Here is a 14,339-nt window from a genome sequence, read left to right as displayed (position 1 = left end):
CCAAAAAATGAAACAATCTTAGAATAATTGGGATCCCAGGAAAAGATGGAAGAGAGAGAAGGGCAGAAAGTATATTGGAGCAAATTAAATCAGAGAACCTCCCTAATTTCAGGAAAGAAAAGGCATCAAAATCCAGAAGGCACAGAGAATCCACCTCAAAATCAATAAAAATAGGTCCATAACCCATCATCTAATAGTAAAACTTACAAGTCTCACTGACAAAGAGAAATCCTGAAACAGCTTGGGACAAGAGGTCTGTAGCCTACAATGGTAGAAATATTAGATTGGCAGCAGACCTATACACAGAGACCTGGCAGACCAGAAAGGACTGGAATGATATATTCAGAGCACCAGATGAGAAAAATATGCAGGAAAGAATATTATATCTAGCTAGGCTGTCATTAAAAATAGAAGGAGAAATAAAAAACTTCCTGGACAAACAAAAACTAAAAGAATTTGCAAATACCAAACCAGCCCTACAGGAAATATTGAGAAGGTTCCTCTCTAAAAGTAACAGACCAGAGAGGAACAGAGACAATGTACAGTAACAGTCACCTTACAGGCAATACAATGGCACTAAATTTATATCTTTGAATAGTTACCCTGAATGTAAATGGGCTAAATGCCCCAATCAAAAGGTGCAGGGTATCAGAAAGGATAAAAAAAAGAAGACCCATTGATATGCTGTCATCAAGAAACTCATTTTAGACCCAAAGACACCTCCAGATTTAAACTGAGGGGGTGGAAAACAATTTACCATGCTAATGGACATCAACAGAAAGCTGGGGTGGCAATCCTTATATAAGATAAATTAGATTTTAACTCAAAGACTATAAGATGAGGAAGGATATATATGACACTTAAAGTGTTTGTCCAACAAGAAGATCTAAAAATTTTCAAATATCTATGTCCCTAACATGGGAGCAGTCAACTATATAAACCAATTAATAACAAAATCAAAGAACCACACTGACAATAATACAATAATAGTAAGGGACTTTAACACCCCCTCACTGAAATGGACAGATCATCTAAGCAAAATATCAACAAAGAAATAATGGTTTTAAATGACACACTGGACCAGATGGACATTTCATCCCAAAGCAACATAGAATGCACATTCTTCTCTAGTGCACATGGAACATTCTCCAGAATAGATCACATTCTGTGTCACAAATCATGTCTCAATTGGTACCAAAAATACTAGCAAATAGGTTCCTACAGTACATTAAAAGGATTATTCACCATGACCAAGTGGGATTTATTCCTGGGCTGCAAGGTTGGTTCAACATCAGCAAATTGATCAATGTGATAGAATACATTAATACAAGAAATAACAAGAACCATATGATACTCTCAATAGAGGATAGAGGCTGAAAAAAACATTTGACAAACCACAGCATCCCTTCTTTTTTTTTTTTTTTAAGATTTTATTTGTTTATTTGACAGGGATCATAAGTAGGCAGAGAGACAGGCGAGGGTGGGGGGGGGAACAGGCCCCCTGCTGAGCAGAGATTCCCAATGTGGGGCTCAATCCAGGGCACTGGGATCATGACCTGAGCCAAAGGTAGAGGCTTTAACCTACTGAGCCACCCAGGTGCCCCTAAAGCATCCCTTCTTGATCAAAACTCTTCACAGTGTAGGGATAGAGGGTACATACCTCAATATCATCAACGCCATCTATGAAAAACACACAGCGAATATCATTCTCAATGGGGAAAAATAGACAGCTTTTCCCCTAAGGTCAGGAACATGGCAGGGATGTCCACTATCACCACTGCTATTCAACATAGTACTAAAAGTCCTAGCCTCAGCAATCAGACAACAAAAAGAGATTAAAGGCATCTGAAGGCAAAGAAGTCAAACTCTCACTCTTTGCAGATGATTGATAGTTTCTGTGGAATATCTAAGAGACCCCACTCCAAATCTGCTAGAACTCTACAGGAATTCAGTAAAGTTTCAGGATATAAAATCAATGCACAGAAATCAGTTGCATTTCTATACACCAACAATAAGACAGAAGAAAGAGAAATTAAGTAGTCTATCACATTTACAATTGTACTAAAAACCATAAGATACCTAGGAATAAATATAACCAAAGAGGCAAAAAAATCTGTACTCAGAAAACTATAAAGTACTCATGAAAGAAATTGAGGAAGACACAAAGTAGTGGAAAAATGTTCATGCTCATGGATTGGAAGAACAAATATTGTGTTAATGTCTATGATACTTAGAGCAATCTACACATTTAATTCTACCCCTATCAAAATACCACCTAATTTTTTTCAAAGAAATGGAACAAATAATCTTAAAATTTATATGGAACCAGAAAAGATCCCAAATAGCCAGAGGAATGTTGAACAAGAAAACCAAGTTGGCAGCATCATAATTTCAGACTTCAAGCTCTATTACAAAGCTGCCATCATCAAGACAGTATGGTACTGGCACAAAAACAGACAAACAGATCAATGGAACGGAATAGAGAGCCCAGAAATAGACCTTCAACTCTATGGTTAATCTATCTTCAACAAAGCAGGAAAGAATGTCCAATGGAAAAAAGACAGTCTCTTCAACAAATTGTGTTTGGAAAATTGGACAGCCACATGCAGAGGAATGAAACTGGACCATTTCCTTATACCACACACAAACACAGACTCAAAATAGATGAAAGACCTCAACGTGAGACAGAAGAAATCCTTTAGGAGAACAGAGGCAGCAACCTCTTCGGCCTCGGCCACAGCAACTTCTTTCTAGAAACATTGCCAAAGCCAAGGGAGGCAAAGGCAAAGATGCACTATTGGGACTTCATCAAGATAAAAAGATTTTGCACAGCAAAGGAAACAGTCAACAAAACCAAGACAACTGACAGAATGGGGGAAGATATTTGTAAATGACATATCAGATAAAGGGCTAGTAATCAAAATATATAAAGAACTTACCAAACTCAACACCCAAAGAAAAAATAATTCAATCAAGAAATGGGCAGAAGACATGAACAGACATTTCTGCAAAGAAGACATCCAGATGGTCAACAGACACATTAAAAAGTGCTCAACATCACTTGGCATCAGAGAAATACAAATCAAAACCACAGTGACATACCACTTCACACCAGTCAGAATGGCTAACATTAACAATTCAGGAAACAACAGGTTTTGGTGAAGATGCAGAGAAAGGGGAACCCTCCTATAGTGTTGGGAATGCAAGCTCGTGCAGGCATTCTGGAAAACAGTATGATGTTTCTCAAAATGTTGAAAATAGAGCTACCCTATGATCAAGCAATTTCACTACTGGGTATTTACCCTAAAGATAAAAACATAGTGATCTGAAAGGGTACGTGCACCCTAATGTTTATAGCAGCAATGTCCACAAGAGCCAAACTATGGAAAGAGCCTAGATGTCCATGAACAGATGAGTGTATAAAGAAGATGTGGTATATATACTATGGACTACTATGCAGCCATCAAAAAAATCCCCGAAATCTTGCCATTTGTAATGACATGGATGGAACTAGAGAGTATTATGCTAAGTGGAATAAATCAATCAGAGAAAGACAATTATCATATGATCTCAATGATATGAGGAATTTGAGAAACAAGATGGAGGATCATAGGGTCAGGGAGGGAAAAATGAAACAAAGTGAAACCAGAGCAGGAGATAAACCATAAGAGACTCAATCTCAGGAAACAAACTGAGGGTTGCTAAAGGGGAAGGGGGTCAGAGGGTGGAGTGGCTGAGTGATGGACATTGGGTAGGGTATGTGCTATGGTGAGTGCTGTGAATTGTGTAAGACTGGTGAGTCACAGACCTATATCCCTGAAAAAAATAATACATTATATGTTAATTTAAAAAAAAGAAAAGAAACAATGTCTCTAAATGATACATTGCACCAGATAGACATAACAGATATATACGAAATATTCCATCCAAAAAACAAAAGACTAAGTGTTCTTTTCAAGGGCAGATGGAACATTCTCCAGAATAGATCATATATTAGGCCACAAAACAAGCTTCAATAAATTTAAGAAGATTGAAATCAGGGGTGACTGGGTGGCTCAGTTGACTAAGTGTCTCTCTTTCTCAATAGAGAAAATCAATGAAACCAAGAGCTGGCTCTTTGAAAAGGTAAACAAAATTGACAAGCACTTAGCCATAGTCATTGAGAGAGAGACAGAGAGAGAAGCCAAATAAATAAAATCAGAATGAGAGTAAACGACTGACAACACAAATACAAATGAGTAGAAGAAAATATTATGAAAAATTACATGCCAACAAACTGGACAACCTAGAAGAAAGAGCGAACTCCTAGAAATATATAATCTTCCAAAACTGAACCAGGAAAGAATAGAAAATTTGAACAGACTGATTATGAGTTACAAAATTCAATCAGTGATCAAAAAACTGTGAAAAATCAAACTAAACCAAACCAAACCAAACAAACTCCAGGACCAGATCAATTCACAGGGAAAGTCTACCAGGAATTTAAAGAAGAATTAATATCTATTCTCCTTAAATCATTCCAAAATATGAAAGAGGAAGGAAAGCTTCCAAATACCTTCAACGAGGCTAGCATTACCCTGATACCAAAACCAGATAAAGACACCAAAGAAAAAGAGAACTACAGGCCAATATCCCTGATGAATATAGATGCAAAAATCCTCCACAAAATGTTAGCAAACTGCATACAACAATAAAAAGATCATTCATCACAATTAAGTGGGATTTATTTCCAGCATGCAAGGATGGTTCTATATTCACCAATCAATATCATATACCACATCAACAAAATGATGAATAAAAATCACACAGCCATCTCACTAAATGCAGAAAAGGGGGGCGCCTGTGTAGCTCAGTGGGTTAAGCCACTGCCTTCGGCTCAGGTCATGATCTCAGGGTCCTGGGATCGAATCCCACATCGGGCTCTCTGCTCAGCAGGGAGCCTGCTTCCTTCTCTCTCTGCCTGCCTCTCCGTCTACTTGTGATTTCTCTCTGTCAAATAAATAAATAAAATCTTTAAAAAAAATAAATAAATGCAGAAAAGGCATTTGGCAAGATTCAATATCTATTCATGAGAAAAGCTGTCAACAAAGTGGGGTTAGAGTGAACATACTTCAACATGATAAAGGCCATATATGAAATGTCCACAGGTAACATCATACTCAATGGTGAAAAACTGAGAGCTTTCCATCTAAGGTCAGGAACAAGACAAGAAAGTCCACTGTTAGCACTTTTATTCAACATGGCACTGGAAGTCCTAGCCACAGCAATCAGACAAGAAAAAGAAATGAGAAGTATCCAATATTGGTAAAGAAGTTAAACTGTCATTATTTGCAGATGACATGAAACTATTCATAGGTAATCTTAAGAACTCCAACAAAAAATAACTTAATTGTGCAATCCAGTGACATTAATTATATTTGTTGTATTGTACAATCATCGCCACTATCCATCTCCAGATTTTTAACACCCCAGACAGAAACCCTGTACCCATTGCTTAATTAAATTCTTATTTCTCCTCCCTTTGTTACTGGTGGCTTCTATTTTCTGTCACTCTGAATTTCCCTATTCCAGATATTTCATAAAACTGGAATCATACAATTTCTGTCCTTTTGTGGCTGGCTTAGTTCACTGAGTGTAATGGTTTTGAAGTTCTTCTACATCACAGCATGTATTAGAGCTTTACTCCATGAATAGTGATGTTTGGACATACCACGTTTTGTTTATCCATTCATTTATTGATAACATTTGGGTTGTTTCCACTTTTTGCATATTGTGACTAATGCTACTGTGAAGGTTGGTGTACAGTATCTGTTTGAGTCCTTGTTTTCAATTCTTTGAGGGTATATCCCTGGAAGCACAACTCCTGGGTCTTAACTGTAAAATGGGTTGGATTGTATTCTCCGGAAAAGATAATGTCCAAGTCCTAACCCCCAGTATCTCAACATGGAATTTTACTTGGAAATAGTTTTTTTTTATAGAAATAAGTAAAAATGAGGTCATTAATATGGGTTCTAATCTAACATGACTACGTCCTTATTTTTAAAAAGTGGGGAGGGTAATTTGGTCACAGGATGTACCCAGAAGGAAGATTATGTGTACACAGAAGGAAGAAAGAAGACATGGGCAATGCCATCCGTAAGCCGAGGAGTGCCCGAGGTCTCCAGAGGTGGGGAGAAGAATGGAACAAATTCTTCCTCACAGCGCTCAGGAGGAACTAACCCTGCCAACACTACAATCTTAGACTTTTGGCCTCCAGAAGCACAAGACAATAAATGTCTGTTGTCTAAGCCCGCAGTCTGTGGTACTTGGTTATGGCAGCCCTAGGAAATGATTACATATAGTGATTCTGTGTTTAGCTTTTGAGAAAATACAAAGCTGTTTTTCCTCAGAGCCTGTACTATCTTATATTCTCACCAACAACATACGAAGGTTCCAATTTCTCCATATCATCACCAACACTTGTTTTCCTTTTTCGGAAAAAAAAAAAAAATGTTAGCCATTCCAGTAGGTAGGAAGAGGTATCTCGCTGGGGTCTCAACTTGCATTTCCCTAATGACTAATGGTGGTGAGCATCTTTTCATGTGTGTATTGGCCATCTGTATTCCTTCTTCATTTTTAAATCGCCTGACTGGCTCTTTGCTGGCCTTCAGGCTCTAGCTTCATTCTCTCCTCAGGTGGGCTCCGCTGACCTCTCTTTCTAGCGGGGAACTCTCTGCCCTTCTCCTTCACTACTCCATGCTCATTTTCTTCATAGCATTTGTCAGTTTATGATTATAAATTCATTTGCTTGCATGCTTTTGTCTGCTTTCCCTAGACTGTAAGCATTTCCCTCTTATTAAAAAAAAATAGAACTGACATGTTGCATGGTGCCTGACGAAAGCTAGCTACCAAACATAGCTGTTGAATGAGTGAATTATCCATTAAGGTAAGACAAGCCCTGTGTGTGACTGTACAAATGGCAGCCGGGAAAGGGTAAAACTTGGCTGAAGATCCACATTCTGCAAAGAGTGAGCGCCACAAGCTGGAAAGCATTAAACCCACAAGGAACACTTGTCTCTGGCACTGCTCTGGAGCCAGAGAGTTTGTTGGAATCACTATAAATCATTGCTAAGCGTTGGTCATTTCTCTCTAATAGCAATTGTGAAAATGGCCTTTTATAGTAGTCTCTCACTCATCTACCTGCCACCATTCACCTACCTGCATCCCATCCAACATCCATCCATCTATGTACCACCTACCTGCCTATAACCACCGCTCACCCCCCTATCCACCTCTCCTCTTCCACTCAGTTACCACCAACCTACCTGCCCACCCTTCACCTACTATGCATCCCTCTATCCCACTTACACAGTCATCCGTGCTGCTTGGGCACGGTCTTACAATCTCTACTGGTCCCCACTACCACCTGTCCAGTTTGTTTAACACAGTTCCCATTTGATGCATCCTAAGGTAAAAGTTACATGCATTCCAAACAGTGAGGTTTCTGAGGTTTCCTTCCAAACCTCACTGATTTGGGGATGCAGGAAGGCTCAGACCCAGCTGCAGGTTTGGTTCTTCCACTGATCAACCTGTGGGTCTGTCTGGACCCAGTAATTCTGTACCTGAAAATCTTTCACCCACAGACAGAAATGCAGGGCATCTTAAAGGGCCCTTGGAACTGTTCCCTGAACTGCATCTTCTTCTGTTTTTTTTTTTTTCCCTCCTTGCCCCCAGCCATGGAATGTGGACTTCAGACCTGCTGGTGGAGTCTCATTTACAAGGAGGAACTGAACACCCCCCACCCCCACCCCCCACATCTTAATGCTCATCTGAGCCGGGGGCTACCATTCCCAGCATCTAGCTCGAAACACTGCCAAGCAGACGAGACAGGACTCTGCAGCCGGTGGGCCTTCCACTTCCCTTCCACCACACTCCAGCTAGAAGAGTACGGTGCATTCGTGCCCTGAGGTTGGAAGAAAACAGGGCTATTGTCTTTGTGTCTTAAACACAAGGATGGTGACATCTGTTGAACAAATCACATTGATGCCATCTGTGGTTTTAACTTGTGCTGGCTTATGGTATCCCTGGGTAGCCCCTTTTGGAAGTGTCCACATCAAATGGGAGCCAAAGTCCTGGTTCAGGAGAGAGAGATTTCCAAGAATTAGCCAGGTGGTTTAAGGGCCTGACAAGTCCCAGTAATAGAGAGTGAAATACAGCCACGGGCTCTCCCCGCCTGCAGCTCTCAGCCTATCACTAACACCTTCTAGGCTGTCCTGCTGAGACTGTGTCTGCATCAAAGCATCCTGCAGAATGTTACTCCTCTTGCCAGACAAACTTGAGCTGTTTCCCAAACTCAAAATCACACCTCAGAAGAGATTGCTTTATCAATTCCCTGGCAAGTACATTTCCCCACTCTGCTGCCAACATGTCCCCCATATCCTGCTATGGATTTGACCTTTTGCAGACTTATTTAGCCCATTTAGAAAAAAAAAATGTACCTTGGAGATAAAAAGTAGGTTAAAGAGAGGAAATGACCATGGAAATGCAAAAAACCAAAAGGCAGAATCGGCATGTTAAAAGTCAATAAAATGCCATTTGAAAGGTTCTTTCTCATACTCCCTTGTAACAAGTCCAAGGGATTAACTGAGACCCCCACCTCCCACCGGCAGTGCTAACGCTCAGTGGAAAGAGTGTTTTTACAAGTGGACTCCATTTGCAATGACATCTGAAACATGAAACACTGCAGCCGATTTCACTGGTCACCTGGGCGTGCATATTTATGAGTTTCTGAACCAGGTTTCTCCTGCATATGTCTGTTATTGGCTCCCCATTTTCCAGCCTGAAGATCAGAGGTGATGTTAACTGTTGGACAGTTGGGACAGCTCTTAGATTTATGAATTTTCTTTTTTCCTTTTAAAAATCACTCTGCAGCAGACCAGCATCCAGGAAGATGAAAGAAACAGGAGAAGATCCCATGGTTTACTGAGCTTTGGGGACATCTATAAGTCTGTTTGCAGCTAATTTCCAATTTAGGGGAAGCCAGAAGCCAGACCTGGAATGCGGTAATATGATGACAGCTAATATTGGTCTTCTGGACAAATGACAACTGATCAAGGAAACTTTTCAAAATGTGGGTTTAAAAAAGACACCTCATTATATATATCAAAGTGAATAGCAGATAGTTGGATGGAAGATTTAAACCAAAAACTCAGCCACTTCTTGTATGATGCCTCATGGTGACAAGGTGGCTGCCCACCTTCAGCATCACATCTGTCATCTGTGTTTGAGGCATTGATAAAAGGCTGCTAAAATGACTTCCTGGAGGCTGTAGAAACTTCCACTTACATTTTTTTTTTTTAAAGATTTTATTTATTTATTTGACAGAGAGAAATCACAAGTAGGCAGAGAGGCAGGCAGAGAGAGAGAGAGGGAAGCAGGCTCCCTGCTGAGCAGAGAGCCCGATGCGGGACTCGATCCCAGGACCCTGAGATCATGACCTGAGCCGAAGGCAGCGGCTTAACCCACTGAGCCACCCAGGCTCCCTCCACTTACATTTGATTGGTCTAAATCTAGATGTGACAGATGCTGGGACCATTGCTAGTCCCAAACAAAACTGGAATTCTCTGTTAGTAAGAACAAATGGTAGAAAGGATAACAGGTCCACAACTAGTAGGACCTTCCCTGTGTCTTACTAATTGTTTAAGACACTTAGGTTCTAGGACTGAGGGACTGAGAGGCTGAGGACATCATTTATAGGAAAGAGGGAAACATAGAACTGGGAGAAATCAACACTTCTCTTTTCACCATGTTGCTTGAGACACCTAGGAGACTTCGGAGTAGAGAAATTGAGGTAGTGGAATGTGCATACCTAGAGCTACATGGAGTTACAGATTTGAGAGAAAGCAGCATATGAATGAAATTTTCAAATCATGGACTGGATGAAATCACCTGACTAGGAAGGGAAGAAAGTCAAGGACAGATCTAGGTCTGGGAGGGAAGAAGAGCAAAGAGACTGTGCTAGAGGAAGCAGCAATGGGAGGAGACAAGGTGATCTAGTGTCCACAGGCCCAAGAAGGAGGGCTCTGGGCGGAGGGAGTGATCCAGCATGGGACATGGCTGCTGAGACAGTAAGAGGAAGGCAGAGAAAACTGACCAACGGTTTTGGCTAAGTAGAGCCGTGTGGGACCCTAAGAAAAACTTAATAGCTGCCTGGTGGATTTAGCATGCTTTACTTAACCATTCCCCTCTTGAGTCATTCTCTTTTTCCTTTTCTGTTTTGCTAATGAAAACAATACTACAGTGGATGTCTTGTGCTATGTTCTTACTCACAAGTGACAGCATTTCTTTTGGATAAGGCCTAGAAACCATTGAGCCAAAAGGCATGCGTATGTTTAATCAGTCCATATTGTCAAATGTCTGCTAAACGGTCATACTGTCTACACGCCAATTTTTTAAAAGATTTTATTTATTTATTTGACAGACAGAAATCACAAGTAGGCAGAGAGGCAGGCGGGGGTGGGGGTGGGGAGCAGGCTCCCCACTGAGCAGAGAGCCCGATGCAGGGCTCGATCCCAGGACCCTGAGATCATGACCTGAGCTGAAGTCAGAGGCTTTGACCCACTGAGTCACCCCTGTGTATGCCAATTTAACACAAGTTAAATCTTTGGTAAGCTGGTAGTTGAAAAATACCTTGTTTTCATTTGAATTTCATTAATTTCTTTTTTATTAGTCATTTGTATTCATAGCTTTCCCATTTTTCTTTTCTCTTTTTTCTTGTTGATTTATCAGAGCTCCTTTACATATGTATTTTTTTTCCAGGTTGTGGTTTTCCTTGACTTTTTTAAGCTTTTTTTTCCCTTAACTATATAATAAATGTGGAATTCAAAGTTAGCTAAGTTTGTTTGTTTTCCTTTCTTCTTAGAAAGGCTTTTGTCACCCTAAGATTATTAAAAAGATTCACTCATTTCCCTCTAGGTTTTACAATGTTTTGTTGTTGTTGTTTTCTTAAAGAGTAAATCTTTGATCTATATGAGATTTATTTTGGTATCATTAATGAGGGTGATGAGCACTGGGTGCTATGTTCAACTAATGAATCATTGAGCACTACATCCAAAACTAATGTACTATACAGTGGCTAACTGCACATAATAAAAAAATAATATATGGAAGAAAAAAGAAGTGAGAGTGAAAGCCAAGCTTTATTTTCAGTATCAGCTCATTCAGTATCATTGCTCAAGTAAGTAATTTGTCTTTCCCCAATTAATGTGAAATCATTTTTATTACATATTTCCATATATTGGTCTTTTTCTGTTCTCTCTTGTCCCATGAAGCCATCTGTAAATTTGACTACTGCTGGGCCAGTACCATACTGTTTTTACTGTTAGAGCATTATATATTAGGATGTGTTTCTGTTGCCAGTGATGGATTTTCCATTAAACTGGTTTACATGACACAGATATATGTTGACTTCGGTAACTGTAAAAGACAAGGGAGTGCTACAGTTTCCAAGATGTTTCCTTTTTCTATCACTGGACTTTGTTCTCAGTCTGGTCAGTGACACCAGGCTCGTGACTCTCAGGTCCTAGTCCACCATGCCCCTCTCTCGCTGCAACATAAGCCATGTTGCCCCCGTTGGCATTGACGGAGTCATGTGCTTATCCCTGGCAAGGCAGGAGTCCATGCAGGGGTGGAATCAACTTCACTCAAAGGACTTGGGTGGAGATGGGGACCCTGGATGCATAAAGGTAAAGTGGACGGTGTCATCAGAAGAGACGGTAGAAGTGAGTGGATGTTGGATGACAAGAAGAAGAGGTATCTGCTCTATGTTAAGATACTTTTAATATCTTGTATACCATGAACCCCTTGTTTCTCTTCAGAAGTCCCCTGTCTATTCCCAAGTGTTAATTCTTACAGGTGAATTTAAAAACATGTTTTTTCAATTTCTAAAAAAATTATAAAGCTTTTATTAGATTGAGTTAAATTTATAGATCATCTTAGGGAAAAGGACATCCTTACCATATTGAGTCATCCCTCCCCCCAAACATGAGGTAATTCTCTGTTTATTCAATTTTTCATTAATTTCTCTCAGGAAAGTTGAAAAATTTTCATATGGGTCCGGTATATTTCTTGTTTATGCCTTGAGATTTTAAAAAAATTAATAGTTTTTTCCCCCCAGCAATTTTAGATTAGCAGAAAAATTGTGCAGAAAGTACAGAAAGTTCTGGTATACCCCCTTCAGCCTTTCCCCTCTGCTCCCTGGCTAGATCCCCCTATTATCAATATCTTCCATTAGTGAGGTACATTTGTGACAAGTGATGAACAATATTGATACATTATTATTAACTAAAGTCTATAGTTTACATTAGGGTTCACTCTCTGTGGCACATTCTCTGTCATACAGAGTGGTTTCACTGCCCTAAAATTCCCCTGTGTTCCATCAACTCAACCTTCTGCCCCTCCGCACCAGCTCCTGGCAGCCACTGATGGTTTTCCTACCTCTGTGGTTTTGTCTTTTTCAGAATGCCGTATACTTGGAATCATACAGTATGTAGACTTTTCAGACTGGCTTCCTTGACTTAGCAATATTTAAGCTTTCTTTGTGTCTTTTGTGGCTTGAGAGCTCATTTCTTTTTTATCACTGAAAAATAATTCCATTGTATAGATGTACTACAGGTTATTCATTCCTTGGGATTTTTTCATCTATTTTTATGATGGCATTAGACGTGAAATTTTTCAATAATAACTTCAAAGTTTCTCTGCCGGTTATTCACAGCTGTGTCCTAACTCCAAAGTTGCTTCTAGAGCTTTGTGATGATGGGGCTGGGAGTCTGGAAACTCTTTCTTGGATATATGGTACTTAGCGTCTCTATCACATTACATAAATATTGGGGTTTTTTAAAGTAAGTAGATTAAGTTCTAGTCCCTTCACAACCTAGTTGATTGTAATGCAATATTGTTGCCTATATTCACTGTACTGTGCATTATATCTCTAGGGCTTATTCTACCTCTAGGGCTTACAAGTTACTACTTGTAACTTTGTACCTTTAAACAATATTTGTCCTATCCTTCCCTCTGGGTAACCGCCATTTGATTCTGTTTTGATAAGTGTAGTTTTTAGAAATTCTACATATAAGTTATATATCATAAGTACTCATCTTTTTCTATCTTGCTTAGCTCACTTACATAATGTGTTCAAGATGGGTCCATGTTGTCGCAAATGGTAGGATGTCCTCCTTTCTCACAGCTGAATAATATTCCATGGTATATATGTACATTGTAGAAGTCCATTCATCCATTGATAACACTTAGGTTGTTTCCGTATCTTGGCTACTGTAAACAATGCTACAATGAACATGCTGGTGCATAGATATTTGAGTGAGTGTTTTCATTTTCTTTGAATACCCAGAAGTAAAACTGTTGGATCTTAGGATAGCTCTAGTTTTAATCTTTTGAGGAATTTCTATACTCTTTTCCACAGGGGTTGCATGAATTTACATTTCTACTAATAGAACACAAGTGTTCTCTTTTCTTCACATTCTTACTTGGACTTGTTATTTCTTGTCTTTTAGATAGGAGGTAATATCTTGCTGTGGTTTTGATTTGCATTTCCTTGATTAATGATGCAGAACATCTTTCCATGTACCTTTGGCCATTTATTTGGGTGTCTTTTTTTTTTTTTTAATGCCTATTTAGTTCTTTTCCCCATTTTAAAGTGAATTGTCATTGGGTTGTAGGAGTTCTTCATAGATTTTGGATATCAATCCCTTATCTAATATATGGCTTGTAAAAAATTCTCCCATTCTATAGGTTGCCTTTCCATTTTGTTGTTTCTTTTGCGGTGCAGAAGTTTTTAAGTTCGATGTAGCCCATTTGTTGATTTTTTCTCTTCTTTATGCTTAATGTCAGTTCCGAAAAAATCATTGCCAAGACCAATGCCAAGAAACTCCTTCCTTCGTTTTCTTTTAGGAGTTTTATTATATCAGGTCCTATGTTTCAGTCTTTGATCCATTTCAAATTAATTTTTGTGAGTAGTATAAGACCTGGGTCCAATTTTATTGTTCTTCCTGTGTTCATCCAGTTTTCCTAACATCATTTTAAAAAAAAAGATTTTATTTGTGTGAGAGAGGGAGCACACAAGCAGAGGAAGCAGCAGGCAGAGGGAGAAGCAGATTCCCCACTGAGCAAGGAACCCTGTGGTACTTGATCCCAGGACTCTGGGATCATGACCTGAGATGAAGGCAGCCACTTAACCAACTGAGCCACCCATGTGTCCCCTAACACCATTTGTTGACGAGACTATACTCTCCCTATTGGGTGCTCTTGGCTCCTTTGTCAAATACTAACTGACTGTATAAATAGGG

This window comes from Neovison vison, chromosome 6 (genome assembly GCF_020171115.1).
Source record: "Neovison vison isolate M4711 chromosome 6, ASM_NN_V1, whole genome shotgun sequence".
In the NCBI taxonomy this organism is placed as follows: domain Eukaryota; kingdom Metazoa; phylum Chordata; class Mammalia; order Carnivora; family Mustelidae; genus Neogale; species Neogale vison.
Note: the sequence above shows the minus strand (reverse complement) of the source record.